Source organism: Trichosurus vulpecula, chromosome 7 (assembly GCF_011100635.1).
Source record: "Trichosurus vulpecula isolate mTriVul1 chromosome 7, mTriVul1.pri, whole genome shotgun sequence".
In the NCBI taxonomy this organism is placed as follows: domain Eukaryota; kingdom Metazoa; phylum Chordata; class Mammalia; order Diprotodontia; family Phalangeridae; genus Trichosurus; species Trichosurus vulpecula.
The window spans coordinates 77,271,828-77,289,506 of NC_050579.1; the positions used below are offsets into that span (position 1 = coordinate 77,271,828).

The 17,679-nt window shown below is 38.0% G+C and overlaps 1 pseudogene; it reads left to right on the forward strand.

Moving 5' to 3' along the window:
- Positions 1 to 16,118: 16,118 nt before the first annotated feature.
- On the forward strand, positions 16,119 to 17,373 carry LOC118857558 (annotated as a pseudogene).
- Positions 17,374 to 17,679: the final 306 nt, after the last annotated feature.

Consider the following 17,679-nt stretch of genomic DNA (forward strand, 5'->3'; position numbering starts at 1 on the left):
CACTTTTCAAAAAAATGACTGACAAAGGAATAAACTCGCAGAACGACATTTGTTGATGTTGTTCCTAATCTTTGGAGAGTTGCTACCTCTTTATACCTCAAAATCAATACAATGAAATCCACTCCAAATGAATTCAAGGGAAGTGGGGGGGATGTAGAGGGGGGATTTTTTTTTTGTCTACCAGTGGATTTGTGTTGGACAGCTCCATTTCTGGCCTCCCTCCAACCCCCTACTTCATCTAATCCCTAAACTCCCAGGGGACTTCAGTCGGACAATGTGGTCTGAGGTCTTTCTGTTTATCCAATACTGTTCCCACTCAGAAACACTAAACAAAGACCCTGAGCTTTTAAGATGGTTTATAGCCTTCACCTTTGTCTGTAAGCAGGAAGGTTTTTCTGAATTTTATTTCCTTGTCTCTTATTCTGTTTTGCGGTGTGTTCCACTGGGATTTTTTTCAAGCCTCATGTAGCAATTTCTCTCATAACTGATTCTCATTCAGCATACAGCCTTGAGGATTCTGCTTAGTATTTAAAGTAACCAATATCATGGGTACTGCATCTCCAGAAAGTTACTGCTGTTAAATGAAATCTCTTGTAATAGAATGGGGAAATAATAAGGCGTTCCCATTGAACAAGGGAATCAGGAGACCTGGCTTCTTGCTCTGTGTGTGTCACTCACTACCAATGTGACCTTGGGCAAGTCATTTAATTTCTCTGGTTTTCTTATTTAAGACTTTATGATTTCAAAGGTGCTAGTTTTAATAAGCTTATATCCTAGAAAGTTGGGTTTGCATAGAGCAACTTAGGAGAAATGGAGTTGTTCTCACAAAGTTAGCCCTTTAAAAAAAAGCATCCTGATACCTCATCCTTGTGTGACCCTGATTTTTCAAAGGTTATGTTAAAAGAGAATAAACTCTGGGAGTTTCCCCAATGTTAGAAAGGCATGGTTCTATCAAGAGGACCAGTCTGCTGTCCAAGGACCAACACATCTGAAGAAGGGGAGGTATATCATTAGCAGACAGGCTGCTATTTGCAGAATTCCTTGCCTTTGGTAACCTATGAAACAAAGACAAATAAAAAATTCTTCTGTCCTGTGTGGTACCTTTTCACTTTTTCAGTGACCAGTGGACTGGTTAGAAGGATATAATATATAAGGAAATGGAAACCAAATGGAAGGACGTTTCACAAGTTAGCCTTGGAAAGGCAAAGAATAGAGTTGGCAGAGTTGGTTTCATTGTGCATCCAAAGGCAATAAGAAATATAATTTCATGGAACACTTGGTTATCTTGTCTTACCCTGCTCATGATAAGTAAAAGCAGAAGATGGGCTAAGAAAACGAGATTTCAAGCTTCAGTGTTACTTCCAAGTGACTTGTAATTTTAAACTAAGAGTATAATAGTTACTTTATAATAAAAGAAATAGAAAAGTCGCACTTAGTAAGGTAGAGAGCTCCCTAATGTATTTAGAATTGTCTTCCTATGGAAATTCTTGCTTCTTATTGTGTAACAGTTGTTCTATCTCAGGTACCTGGCTTTATATTTCATTTATTTTCAAAGATGTGTCTAAATCGTGAGTGATGATGAATTGGAGAGTGACATATTTGTAGTCAGAAGATCTAGGTTTGATTCCAGCCTTGCCACTTGATACTTTCATGATTTTGGGCAAGTCATTGAGCTTCTGTGGGACTCAGTTTTCTCCATCTGTTAAATGAGGGAGTTGGAATAGATGGTCTCTAATGTGCCTTTCTGTTCTAAATCTATGAATCTCTAAGCCATGACTTTCTCTAAATCTCTATTACATACACTAATATTGGTAATAGGACTACTTAGTTATGCAATTGACAGGTAATACCATCTAGTGGCAAAAATACTAGACCAAACCAAACACCTTCTGTCAATTCTTGACCAGATCTCTTAAAAGTAACCAGTAGCTTCTTGAGTGCCAAATGCACTTGAACTCTTCTCAGTCCTCATCCTCCTGGATCATTCTTCAGTATGGGATATTGTTGATGTGTCTTCCTCTATGATACCTCTCCTCTTTTTGTTTCTGTAATACTTCTCTCTCCTGATACTCCTCCTGCTTCTTTGACCATACCTTCTCTGTCATGCTTACTGAATATTTCTCTTCACTTCATCTCCTAAATGAAAGCAGTCCTAAAGGCTTAACCTTCTTCTGAGATTCAGAAATACATTTTCAACTATCTTATAAATGTTTCTTCTTGTGGGTCACTAGTGTCTTAAACTCAAAATATCCAAAATAAAATTTTCTTCCTCTTCAAATTTTCTCTTCCCTCTGACTTTTGTTTATGAATCTCTAGAACATAACAAGGGGCTTGGCACAGAGTAGTTGCTTAATAAATATTTTTGATTTATTAACTAAAATGGCAGATTTGGAAGGAGCATTTGGGGATCATATCTGAAAAATGATCTCCTCTTCAACATACTCCCTATCTCTCTGTATTGGCTTGATCACTCAGTTGGCACCCGCACAATGAGGTTGGTGTTTCCTTAGAGGGGCAGGCACAGCAACTCTTATAAGTGGCTATATTTCTATTTCATATTCCTAAGCTCCTACTGTTATGATTTCCATGAATGAATGAGTCAGCTGAGTCAATTAACTCATAGCGATAGAATTTTCTCAAAAGACAACGCAATAACAATGACAATACTTTGCACCCATAAATCCAGGGTTCACATTCCTACACATGCACATAACACCAATGGAGAAAAGTGGATACAAACTTAAAGCATAATTGTGGTACACATGTGTAAGGAGCACATGTGGCTAGAGCAATTCACAAGTCTGGAACTGTGGGACTCTTTGGATGGGGATCTCTGTTGCTAAACTGGGCTGCTCTGTGGCTGGGTTTGACTGCTTTGCTGCAAAGCTACTTCCTGGCTCAGATGTAAGTCTTCTGCTAGTCCTAGACTCTTTGATGCAGTGGTAATTTTACATTCTTAAAAAAAGAGAAGGCAGAGTCCTATAGCCTAAGATTCACACATTTCTGCTCCCTTGTCTGGGCTCTGAAAAGATTCCACTTCCCAGGTAGAAGATGGCAGTACAGTGGTATATACATTCTTCCACTAGGCTCTAAGATCTTTCCTTAAACCAACTTTCCTATTTCAAAGCTGGGTCCCCTCTGTGAAATAGTTCGTGCTAACTTAGTGTGATTAACCATTACATTTTCCAAATCCTTATCTCTTCAAGATAAGCCATAAGCAAGCAATGTACACTTGTCCAATACTCATAAAACAGGCTTGTGTTAATAACAATTACAGTTAGTAACTGGAGAGTTTTCCTATTAGACATATGCAAATCAGCAGTTGGGAAAGAAGGCAGTGAAGTAGTATTTTCCCTGGGTAGTATAATGTCTCTATGGACTGCTTTTCTCAGTATTCTTCATACAGAAGTCTCATATTTGTCTTTTTCTGTGTCCTTTTCAATGAGAAAAGTTGTAGAAGTCTGAAAGGAATACTACCATACACTTGACAAGTAATCACTCAATCTTTTTTTTTTTAAGGTCTCAAGTAAGTTGGAACCAACCACCTACCAGAGCAGTTCATTCCTCTTTTGGATGTCTCAGATTTAAGATTTTTTTTTCTTATAGTAACACTAAATTTTCTTCTTTGAAACCTCTGCCCATTGTTTCTACTTCTGTCTTCTCAGGACAGGCAGTACAAGTATAATTTTCCTTTCGTATCACAGTCCTTCAAATATACGAAGAAAGATATCATAGCCCTTTCTCTTCTATAGAATTAAGATCTCCATTTCCTTCAAAAATCTTCATATTACATGGATTATTGACTTGTAAATATCCAATATGATATTTTTCAGAAGTTCCTCAGCTCATCAATGCCTTTCTTAAAATATGATACTCAGCGCTGAACAGAATACTATAGAAGTGGTCTAACAAGGAAAGAGGGATTAGAAACTCTGACTTTCTTAATGTAGCCCATGTTGTCACTAACTTTTTTCACTACTATATCACTCTTTTGAGTCATTGAACTTACATTCTATTAAAACACTTGGATAAATTTTAGATGAACTTTTCTTGCACCTAAGAAGTTGGTTTTTTTTTTAAATCAACTGTAAACCTATATTCATCCTTATTAAATTCATATATTGGATTTGGCTCAAAGTTTTAGCCTGCCAAAACTTTTTGAATCCTGATTTTATTAACCAATGTATTTGCTATCCCTCTGTATTTTGTATAATATGCAAATTTGATAAGAATGTCATTGATACCTTTATGAAAGCCATTGAAAGAAATGCATAGGGTTAAATACAGATCCCTAGGACATTCCATTGGAGATCTCCTTTGAAGTTTATGTAAATGTAGGAAATATCCATGATTTTCTAGGGCAAATTCCTTCTCAGAGATTTATCTAAGGTACATAGAAACTAATCGATTTGACAGAGGTCATGTAAGCAATGTCTATCAGAAGTAGGATCTGATCTCAGGTCGTTCTGACTCTAACCAGAACTTGATTCACTGTGCAACACCTCCTTCATATTAAGATTAGAACAATAACAATTCCTCTTTGCGTTCAGTCATTCAAACAGTTCTGTATCTACCTCAACTTTCCATGTTTTTCATAAGGATAATATTAAAGACTTTATCAAATGAAATCTAAATAAACTGTCTATAGCATTTCCTTAATTTAGCAGCTTAGTAACCTTGTCAAAATAAGAACCAAGGTTAGGCTAATCTAACCTATTCTTGTTGAAGTCATGTTGACTTATTGCTCTCACCACTTACTTTTCTACGTGTTCATAAACTGTATCTTTCATAATATAGTCTAAAATTTTGCCAAGAATTGAAGTCAAGATCATTAGCCAACAGTTTGCAGATCCTATTCTTCTCCTTCAAAAACATATGATGCTTATCTTTATCCTATCCTGATCTACCTCTCTACAATCTTTGAAGTATCAATGATAGTTACTCAGCAGTCTTGTCTAACATTTCTTTCAACATATGAAGATAAGCTTTTCATCTACACGAAGTGACTAAAACTCATCCAGGCTCTTACTTCTATCTCCTTACTTATATTGAATATCAACTCTCTATTAGGAATTTTATTCTGTCTTTCCAAGTTCAAAGGTCATTCTCTTTGGGAGATAAAACAGAAGCAGAATATATGCAGCTCTGCATCCTACTGTTAGCAGTAGTCCTATATCTTCTTTGATTCTCCTTTTTCCCCTCAAATGAAGCATAAAACTCCCTTGTAATTCTTAGCTTGCCTTAGCAGACTCAGATTATTCTGAGCAGAAGTTTTCCTGAAACCATTTTATAGGACCTTAACACATTTTGTGTAGCTCCTTCCTGTCCATGTCTTCACAAGTAAATAGTTGGTTGCTAATCCTCTATGCATCCACATCAGAACCTTTAGACACTCTCCATCATTGTACCTTCAGAATTTAATTTTTAAGAAAGACTCAGCCCTCTTAGCTTTATTTCTCTTATAAAATATGAGCCCATGGATCCTGTCTGTCTTTCCTTAGATCCTTTTGAAATCTGCTTTCCAATAATCCAAGGTAAATCACTATATTTCTAGCTTTCCATTCTTTATCAGAAATTCTAAGATAAACTGGTCACTTCCTCTCATAGGCCCTATGATTTCCACTCCATCAATATTTTGTTCTTTATTGATAAGAATCAAATCCAAAATTGATTTTTTTCCTTGTGGTTCCCTCTCAGCCCAAGAGTGGTCTGGAGTAAGATGATCTTTGGGCAAGACTGTGGACTTGAATCACTCCAGGAAAATTTTTAAAAAGATTCATATAGTCAGTGAGAGAATAAAATGAGAAGAAGGAGCAGGGAATTGAACAGCAATGGCAGTTAAATAGATGGTAACCTGAGCCTTGCCAATGGCTTTAATGAGCTGAGATGGAGCAAAGTGATAAAGCAGGATCCATGGGCAAAGTGAGAAGGAGAAAGCAGAGTTGAACTGTAGCAAAGGAGGGAGAGATCAAGGTGGGCCCTTGGGTCTATGAAGGTTCTTGAAACAAAGAACTCACATTGAAGCTTCTAGTTATAATGGTGTTTTTCAATGACTGAAAGAAGTTCAAAAAGATCATTCTTTCTTCAATTTCTTCTCTATGTGCATTTCTAGACAGTAACAAGTACTGTTACATACTCCTCTTCCTTCTTTTATTTAACCTTTCCTGTATGCTAATTTTGCTCCATATATAAAGAAACCTGGGGCCAATTGTGAAGTCTTATATTGTATATTTAATATACTCTGAGAAAAAGGGAGAATGGAGGAAGCCAGAGTTTAAGTGAAAATGCCCAAAATTAAAATTAGGAGAGAGAACCAAAAATATGTTCAACTATTGGGGATTTTACTAATCCCTGAGGCTGTATTAATAAATTTTCATCTGCTATAAACTCCATAAAATGGTAGAGAAAGGATCATGTGGACCCAGTGGCCATTATGTTAACCTAGCTTAGAAAGGTGCCCATTTTTGCAACAAAATGTGGCTAATTAAATCTCCAGAGAAAGGAGGAAGGCAGGGAGGAGAGGTCAGTGGCCAAAGAGGTCACACTCCAAACTACCATTCAAAGAATAAAGGAGATGAAGTACTTACCTATCACCTCTGTCTTCTACAATGATACCTACCAGTGTTCCAATAGAAATGAAACAGTCCCCGACCTTGAGGAGCTTACATTCTATAAAGGGAAACAACATGCACACATATATTAATATGCTATATACATATATAACATACGTACATATGTATGTACATACACAAAGCCTATTGTGGCAATTTCATTTCACTGGCACTAGCAGCTGAGGGGATCATGAAAGGCTTCATGGAAGAGTCATCCAATTGGATCTGGAAGATGAAGAAGAGTGAGGAGTGAGGATGTTGTGAACCTGGGTGACTAGAAGTGTGGCATTTTTTAAACAAAGAATGTAGATTGAAGCCACTGGTCATAATAGTGTCTTTCAAGGACTGAGAAAAGATCGATTTTTTCCTCAGTTTCTTCTCTATGTGGCTGTCTAGCAACAACTGTTCATACTCTTTTCCCTCAAAAGAAAACAGGAAAGTAGGGTTTAGGTTTGATAGTGTCTTAACTGTTCTTCTTCCAACATAATAACTTCTCTTCATGGCATCCATCCTGCTAGATACAAACACACTCACACATGCACACACCCATATGCACACACACACGCACATACATATATATATATATATGTATATATATATATATATGTATATACACACAAAGAAACACATATGTATATACACACTAGGCTAGGGTTGGGAAACCTGTGGCCTCAAGACCACATGTGGCCTTCTAGGTCCCTGGGTGCAGTCTTTTGACTGAATCCGAGTTTTACAAAACAAATCCTTTTATTAAGGGGATTTGTTCTGTGAAGCTTGGATTAAGTTAAAGAGCTGCCCTTGAGGACCTAAAGGACCACATGTGGCCTTGAGGCTGCAGGTTTTACACCCCTGCACTAGGCCATTCTCCCCCTCCCCCTTCCCTTTCAATCTAAAGCTCTTTTGATCACATTACCTACCAGTCAGCCATATGTGAAGACTCAATGTAATCCTTGACATTTCCTTCTTCTCCTTCAATATCCAAACAATTACCAAACTCTAGGAATTCGACTTCTGTCATCTTTCCTGAATCTTCCTGCTGATTTTATTTTTCATAGCCATGGCTTTCATTTTCACCCACATAAGGCAAATATAGCAAATTTCTTACTGGCCTTTCCATAGCTAATTTTTCTCCTTTCTAATTGCAGAATTGCATTGTTTCAAGCCATCCCAGACATATTCTAATCTAACCCATATCTGGCTCTAACCTACATTTCCAGCCATATACTAAATAACTCCCCTTTATGCACTATACAGTCAAAGGGCATGCAAAAAATCAGTAGCAGAACTCAGGTTTGAACCCAGATGATCTGGTTCTTCTTGGCCTTAGAAATATGAACTACAATCACTGGGTACAAGTTATAGGGAGTCAGATTTTGACTTAATGTAATGAAAAAGAGAGATAGCATGACATAGTAGATATCATTCTTCATCTGTATATCACATTGTATTGTATCATATCACATCATATACCATATCGTATCATATTTAACTTATTTATAGCCACAGTGGCAAGTTAGGAAGCTACTGGTTCAAGTCCTTCCTTTGGCATGTATTAGTCAAAGTTTCCTTTGTGCAAGTTCCAGAAAATATGTGAGGTTCAAGATGAAAAATATCTTTCTAAAATGTCCAAAAATGGAATACTGAGCAGCAGCAGTCCCACTCAAGAGAAATTGTTTAGTGACATCTAAACTTTTTGTCAGGGATTCACTTGTTAGAATAGATTCCTCTTTCAGTCAAGGACTGGCCTACATGACATTCCAATTCCGAGTTTTTATAATTCTGAAATGCCTTTAAACTGTATAAGGAAGCCAGGTGGTACAGTGGATAGAGTGTGGGAGTTAGAGTCAACCATGCGCAAGTTCAAATCCTGCCTCAGACACTTATCAGCTGTGTGACCCCGAAAAAGTTATGTAACTTTTCTGTGCCTCAGCTTCCTTATCTTTAAAATGAGGATGATGAGAGCACCTAACTCAGGCTTATTAAGACGATCCAGTAAATTAACATATATGAAACACTTTGGAGACCTTACTCTGCTACATAAATGGTAGCTATTATTACAATTATTTTTGCAAGAAGTGCTTGAATTTTCCCTGTATCACATTTTATAGCCAGGAACTAGAATCAGACAACACTTGAAAGCCGTGGCACCTGTAATCAAGGTGTCAGGTTTTCCTCCAGTGAATGCATGATTATCCTTCACTTCAGAGGCATAAACAAAATACAGGTTCATTAATCTGTTAATTGTTCTTCCTTTTCTTGTCATTATTCATAGCATATGTGTTCATTTCAAGAAATTGTATTCCATGCATCCTGTACCAAGCAAATCTGAATTGACTAAATTTTTGTTAATCATCAGGCCAAGGGATAAAGCCCATCTTTAAAAATGCAAAATCTCCTAGAAAACAATCATGCAGATGAATCTAATAATAATAACTGGCATTTAAAAATCAAAAGCTTTTTTCTTGAACTTTTAAAAAATTATTTGAAATTATATTCATTCTTTTTTAAGGGGCACTACGAGTATGCTCACCAAATACCACATTAAAAATGAATGACAATATAGGTCACTTTACTCCTCTATGCATGTATATGTATATACACGTTTGTCAAGAAAGAGAATGATTGTAAAGTCATTTTGTTCCCTTTTAGTGGTTATGCATGAAAATACTGGGGAAGAATTTCTAAGAATATGACAACTTAATACAGCAGATTCTTAATGAAACCAGTCCTCTAGTTAGGACACTTACCACAATTTGCGAAAGGAGGGCACAAGAATCAGTCTAATTATTCTAGTGCCAGTTGTGATTGTGACAACATGCTTTGTGACCAAATGTTTCTCTGCCGTTGTCACTTCACACAAGGGTTTCATTGCTAACATTATAGGGAACAAGATCACATGAGCAGGTATTGATTGATCTGCCACACAAAGGAAGGCCATCTTTGTCTCCATTATCCCATGCTCCATCTCTGGCTGTTTAGACTCAGGACAACTGACAGTGCTTAGGGTTCTCTTTTTATTTGCATATGCCATCTAGTGAATGAACAGGAAAGAAATCTTTCTGCTCTAGCCCATTTCTGATCTTTCACTGAGAATGAATTGATTTTCTCAAATGGAATGCAATCAAGGCTCAGGATGTGCATAGAGCTTACTTTACAAAATGTCATTTCTGGCAGTAAAAACAAATGGTTGTTTTGCATCTGGTTGGCTTGATACCTTTGGTAGGATCTCCAATTACAGTTCTGTAGTTTGCCTTGAAGGGGGAAAAAAGAGAAAATAATCACAGCTCCAGAAAGGTTACTTTCCTGAAATTGCCATGGATCAAATGGCACAAATATAGCCCCTATGCTAAATGGACTGATGGACTCATCACCCTTCCAGCCCCAGTTTCTTTGCCTTTTAGTCATCTGTTAAAGTCAGCCAAACCTTTCCCTCTGTATTTTTTTAAAAAAAAAGAGGAAGAGAGATATTTATTTGTCAATGAGCTCAATGAATATTATAACATAAAAGTGGATTTGTTTATCATTGGGAGCAAACACCCAAACAAGCTTGCCTCATCATCTTATCTGATGATGAATGATTTATCAGGCAGAACGTGAATCTGCTCCTAACCGCCTCTATTTTCCTGTTTATGCTTGTTGAACAGATACAATTTAATGAAGAATATAAAGTACTTAAAAATCTGTCTACCATTAATAGTTTAATTAAACTGACACATACTTCAAAAACAGAGCGACAGAAAACATTAATTTTGGTTATAAAGGGCATGGCATTATTAAAGTGCAATTAAAAACAACATTCACTTACAGTTAACAGCTAAAACAATTTAATTATTTAACACCGGATTGTCACTTCTGACTAACCTCACCTCTTTCATGTGGTAATGCTCTTTGTCCCTGTTGGAAGAGAGAGTTCTCAAATCCTGTTCCAAACTGGCAGTGATCTCAAAGCCTCCATATTCTCACTTTGCTGGACATGCTACTTGGCAAAGGTTAGAAACTAGGACTATTTGACCAACTGTTTCTAAATAGTAACAGAGTAATACCTACCTTACTAGTAAGAATGGAGTGAGACAATAACTTAGTGTTTTGTTTGTTTACCAACAATGAATGTGGAAACTCCCTCTGCCACTGCAGATTAGAAATTTCATTTATAACTTAGAGTCTAACAGACCTACCTGCAGGCACTGAATTGTGTTTTGCCCAGGGTTACCTAAATGTCAGAAACAGGACTTGAATCTATCTCCATGACTGAATCCTGATAAAAGCCATCTCTTTATCCATTATCCCACACTACTGCTCTTGGTGTTAACAGTTAATAAATGTTTATTGCTATTAATAAATGCTTATTGAATGTGTGAGTTTATAAATGAATGAATGCATTATATAGCATGTTATAGTAGCATGGGTACAGTAAGAATCAAGATATATAGGTTCAGGCCAAGAATGGTAACACAAGCTTACAATCACTCCCTTGGGAGAGTCTGAGCTTTTGTAGGGTAATGCCAGTTAGGTGTCTGTATTGAGTCCAGTACTAATGTGATATGTTCCCCAAGAGTGGGGACTACCTGGCTACCCAAGGAAAGTGAATAGACACAAGTCAGAAAACTGAGCAGGTCAGAGTTCCAGGGCCAATTAGCAGTGGTATCAGGGTCATGAGTGGCTCCTGCTACACTTTCAGCCTGGAAGGGACAGAGAGACCTAGTCTAGAAAGAGAGAAAAAAAGAAAGAAAGAAAGGAAGAAAGGAAGAAAGAAAGAAAGAAAGAAAGAAAGAAAGAAAGAAAGAAAGAAAGAAAGAAAGAAAGAAAGAAAGGAGTAAAGAAAGAAAGAAAGAAAGGAAGGAAGGAAGGAAGGAAGGAAAGAAAAAAGAAAGAAAGGAGGAAGGAAGGAAGAAAATATATAGGTTCAGGTCACATTGCTAATTAGGTTATTCATTTAAATTCTTTCACCATCAGTTTCCTCATTTTTAAAATGGGCATAATAATGTTTGTACTAAGTACTGAGGAAAGTGCTTTGTAAACTTTCAAGGGCTATATATACATTAATTGATATTATTTTTGTTGCAGCATATTTGAAAATTCATATCTTGAACAGAAAACAGCTACAAAATTTCTTGAGATAATATATTCCAAAGAAGAATAACAAAAGATTTATCACATATGAAACAAAAGTCAAGCGTGAAAAATGTGAGAAAAAACTCTCTATATCAGGCAGTGATATATACCCTGAAAAGTCATTAAGCCACTTGAAAATTCCAAACTCCCTCTGAAAACTTATAAAAGAGATGCAAGTAGTAACAATAGTGGTTGTCTATTTAGAACTTAAAAAATAATTTTAAAAAAAGTCTCTCCAATTTTTCTTTTATTTGCCCTGACAAAAATCTAAGTAATATGTTGAATCAGGTATGACTTTTGTTCGTATTGGTAAACTGAGGTACAGAGAAAAAAAAAGGAATTTTTCTGAGATTATAATCAACTGTAGAACCAGCTCCAGAATCCAAGTCTTCTGATTTTCAATCCAATATTCTTTCTACTAGATTTCAGTCAATGAATCAAGCAAATAGTTTGGCTGATAAAACCTCTATCATGTTCTGTCAAAACTAATGCTTTCCCCTCCCTTTCTTTGCACGACAGCCAGATATTCCTGTTACTTCTGTGTATGGGCCCATGTACATTGGCAGTGTCTAGCTTACAGACCTGTTGTTGCTCACACTCTGACCTAAACACCTGGTTCTATATTCCTCTGACCTTACTTAATCCCTCGGTCTCTGGGCGTGAGTTCCTGAACTCTGCCATCTGATGTGGATATGCCAGTGGGATTGAGCCTGTAGAACAGCCAACATTTATATAGCTCTTACTGTGTGCTAAGAGCTATGCTAATGCTTTACAATTATCTCCTTTTATCTTGAAGACAGCCATGGGATATAGGTGCTATTATTATTATTCTTATTTCACAGATGGGGAAACTGAGGCAAACAGAAGTTAAGTGACTTGCCCAGAGTCACACAGCAAATAAGTATCTGAGGCTGGATTTGAACTCAGGTCTTCCTGACTGCAAGTCAGATACTTTATCTACCACCTCTTGAAGGACAGAATGCCAACGCCTGAACAGGAATGTCAAATACAACCTACTGGGTAAGCCATAATCCAGTCTTTGCGCAAAGACATCTAGAGAGGAGAAACTCACTACATCTTGAGAGTATGCATTCCATCGTAAATGGGTCTAATTATTAGACTGTTTTTCTTCACATTAACACTAAACTTCCCTCTTCAGAATTGCTAACTTTTTTCTCAGTTCTCCTTTCTGAAATTAAGTAGAACAAGTCTATCAATAACATTTCCCTTGCACCTTCATATGTTATCCTGATCTAATCCTCGTCAAACCCACTGTGGTAAGCCTTATGGTTACTCCTACTTTACAAATCCATTCATTTTTCCCTATGCTATATATACTGCCTCTTCTAGCAAATAGAGAGAATTACATTGAAACTGGAGACAGACTAAGAGGCAGGTATTACAGAGCAGATGTACTTGAAATGAACATCACAGAAGAAGCAAACGGTAGGAGAGCTTTGGCTCGATGAGGATGAGTAAGACAAAGGCTGTGAATCCAATACAAGTGACAAGTGGAATTACGTGAACAAGCTGCACCAACACTGCTATCTGATAACTTTTTTTGAAGGCCTGGTAGAGATGCCTCAGTTTCCTCACCTGTAAAATGGGGATTATAATTAGCACTTACCTCCCAGGGTTGTTGTGAGAATCAAATGAGATAATATCTGTAAAGCAATTAGCACATCTGCCATATAGTAGGCACTTAATAAATGTTCATTCTCTTCTTTTCCTTCCCCCGCTCCGCCCCAACCTTATTTGAGCAGTATGTTTACCTGATGATCAAGCAGGGCTCTAGCCCTCTGGAGTCTTCTAATATTGATATTGTTTGTTCTTTTGTCTTATTGAGGAAATATAGTTATTAAGGCTTAACAGCCTGATTTCTAGCCAAAGAAGCTGGGTCAACCTATTTAATTTCCTATGGAAAATCCCTCTAGCCCAAGTCAGTGAATCAAACAATCCTCCTTTAGCTTGTGGGTCAATAAGAAATTAAGAAGCAATTAACAAGAAATGGGGAGAAAAAGTCATAAAACTTACAGTGACCAGAAAATGAGACTCTTCCCTCAGAAAGCAGAGCTTTAAAAAACCAAACAAATAAGAAAACAAAAATACAGACTACTTGGTTTCTCCAAAGCACCAAGAATGAATCACAAGCATTATTAGAACTATAAAATGTCTCCCTTTTCCAATCATCGAGGCAAACATCTAAATTTCCACAAACATGCCTGCTGAAAAGACAAGGACCCAGCAGAGCTATAATGGAGTGAAGATCCGTTGTCCAAATAATCATTTCATTTAGAACATCGAGGCTACATTTTAAAATTAAATCTGTCATTTTGAAACAATATCATTGCCGCTTCAATTCCTCTCCCAGTAGAAGAAGAGCAGGGATGCCTATTATGTTAGATGCAGAGAGAGAGAGAGAGAGAGAGAGAGAGAGAGAGAGAGAGAGAGAGAGAGAGAGAGAGAGCGCTTCATTAGAAAGGAAACACTTCGGAGATGGGTGTGGGCTATTATTTTCCTCAGTGTTGGTCATTAGGACTATAGATGACTGAGAAATGAAATGATTAGGTTTGGACTCAGCTTTCCAACTGATTTGGTGACTAACCTTGGAGAAGCTGTTTAACCTCTCTATGCCTCAGGAGTTGCATCTGGAAAGAAGGTGAATAAAAGTTGTCGTTTCCCTATTAAAAACACTAAGCATGGATGACTAAGTTAATATCTGCTAGTATTCTGGGGTACGATCTGTGATATGTCTATGGAGTATGGTGACTCAGTGTACTGATTTGTTGCTTAAAGAACAGTACCAGAAAGTAAATGTTCCTGAAGGAGATACTCTGAGAAAAAAGAATGAAAAATAAAAGGTAAAAGAGGAAACATAATTTCATAACTCTTAAACTATAAAAGCACCCAAAATTACAAAAGGGAAACTTGATTACCATTGCAACCAAGGAATGAGGAAGAGTGAGGCCAAGTTTTTAATCCAGGTCTCAAGGGGTTTGACAGCAGACAGGCAAGTCACTTACCTTTCAATGCAGCTCTAATCAAATGTTTTCTGTGAGGGAATCAAGCAGCAGAGAATCACTGAGCATTACTATTTTTATGGGGTGTTTGATGTTATTAAGTGAACAGTGAATACATAAGGTCAACAATGAATGAAACAGTATACACTAAAAGTATTTTCTCCCCTGATTGAAAGGTGTTTTATTAGGCAAAATATGCTACCTTTTTATTATTAATATTTCACACTTCATTCTTCCGGTAGAACAGTCTTACATGGGAAGGTACATGGAGTACTTAGAAATCTACAAACCATCAGTAATGCAATTAAAATTGGCATTTGTAAAAGTATATTTTGATCTGCATTCCTGTTTTTCCCACTGTGAAATCACATTAGGAAACAATGTCCTGCTAATTAAAGCTTTGTCACCCATAAGACCTAGGTGAATTGCATTTGTAATCGTCTGTGAGGCAGAAACAATTTCTTCTGGGGAAACTTATCAAAAGTCTGAGACTGGATCATTTACAACTCTTTTAATAAATATAAAGGAGCCAGCCCTTTATATTATTGGTGTGTTCTTATCCCTAAACTGAGTTTAAAATGCCACTGGATCTGAAAGTAAATGTAAAAATGTTGTTTCATATTTACATATTAAAAGCAATCAGGGGACAGTGATGCTATTGATTTTTCTGACATAGATTGAGTGGTCTGAGAAGCCACAACATGAACCTCAATGCAGCAATGAATTCTACCTAGCTAGATCAAAGGGGGCAAGTAAGAATGGCTCACTTGCCTTTGTTCCTATGATTACACGAGATTTACCTGCAGGATTAAAAATCCTGGATGAAACAGCCCTTTGATTCCTGTCTGCTTTGACGAATATGGGTAACTAGGGCAATCTTCAAAAACTCCACGATTTTGACACAATGGAAATTAGGAGAGCCAATAACTAGGAGTCTTTGCACTTGGGCAAGTAATAAATCCACACTCTCATTAAGATGCTTACACCGGGGGCTGGTCAGCTCTGTACCGACTACCCAGAGCCATTGTTGACAAAGCCTTGACCCCTCCACTGTTTGGTCCATGGTCTTTCCCTAGTGTTGTTTATCCAAATCAGGATCTCTGTCCTTTTCCATCTTCCTGGGCTGAGACCTAGGAGGATACAAAAGAAGCTCTCCCACCATCCTTAACCCAGTATCCTAGGAAACACGTTGCCAGAGCAACACTCTAGGATGCTGGGAGGAAGAAGTGGGTGTAGAAGGAGGCATCTCTATGGCCAGAAGGAAGCAAGAGCATTGCTGCTCACCACAGGGGCTGCTGGGATCACAGCGGCTCCAATCTGGGGCCAGCGCCTTGGCTCCTATTTTCAGCAGGCCATGGCCATGGCCACTTCCAAGATGGCGACGTCTTTGGCCTTTAGCACCTACAACAGCCAGAACTGGGAGAATGGTCACTTTCCTATTCTGTGTCAGACATGCCTTGGACAAATCTCTACATCCAGGTGACCAAAGAAAAGTATGGAAAAGAATGAACAATGTGTGCCAGGCTGTTGACCGTGTTCCACTGGTGTACCAGTGTTCACATGCATTTTAAGAAGACTGAAGTATGTCAAACCTGCCACAAGCGAAAAAATGTCAGACCTGCCTTGTGGACCCAGAATATGGTTTACCTATTCGAGTCTATGATGCAGGACTGTCCCTTAAAGATGACGTGCCCAAGTCTGATGCAAACAAACAAATTGCACCCAGAAAGTTAAGCAAGGTATTTCTAACTCTGATAGAACTCGGCCAGTGGATGTCCTTGGGAAGCCTACAGCTACCAGTGACATGCAGCTCAAATTGGTCAAGGCCACATGGTACTACAAACGGAGTCGTCCTTACATTTATTCCTTCTGGGTGAAAGGAGAATGTAAAAGAGGAGCAGTGTGTCAGTAGAGACATGAGAAGTCTATGGGTCCTGATGATTTTCTTGCTAATTAGAACTTTAAAGATGGCTAATATGGTATTAATGATCCTGTGGCAGACAAGCTTCTAAAACAGGCTTTGACAAAGCCTTTTCTGGATCTACCAGATGATAAGACCATTACCACAGTATACATTGGTGGCCTGGGAGATACAGTCAGAGAGACTGATCTCAGAAATCACTTTTACAAGTTTGGTGCCATCTCAACCATTGTATAGAGGTAGCAGTATACTTTCATCTAGTTTGCAAGCTGTGAAGATGGTTGCAAAGAAGTCTTTCCACAAACTTATTATAAGGGTGCACAGGCTTAAGGTGAAATGGGGAAGATCCCAGACAGCAGGAGGAAAAGAAAAGGAAAAATAAGGAACCACAGACTCTGGAATTGAACTGGAGCCTGTCCCAAGACTTCCTGGAGCTCTTCCTCCTCCTCCAGCAGCTGAAGAAGAAGCCTTTGCCAATTATTTCAAACTCTCTCACAGTGGTCCCCCAGCAGTGGTTAATATTGCCCTACTCCTTCTTCTTGGAATTATACCTCTATCCCTACTAGGTTTTGGACCACACATGTTCCACCCAATGGGATCACCACCTCCCTTAATGCCAGCTCCAAGATCATTCCACTATCCTTCTCAGGATCCCCAGAGGATGGGGGCTCACATAGAAAAGCAGAGGAGTCAGTCCCTAATATCCTAAGGCAGCTAGGTGGCAAAGTGAATAAAGTGATAGGCCTGAAGTGAGGAAGAGCTGAGTTCAAATCTGTCCTTGGATATTTACTAGCTTTGTGACCCTGGGCAAGTCACTTACCTTTATTTGCCTCAGTTTTCTCATCCGCAAAATGATTTGGAGAAGGAAATGGCAAACCACTCCAGTATCTTTGCCAAGAAAAGTCCAACTGGGGTCATGAGGAGCTGGACATTACTGAACAACAACCCTAACATCCTGCTTCAGTGTTCAGGCTCTGAAGAGGAAAGGCGCTTTAGAAATGTAATAAATAAATAT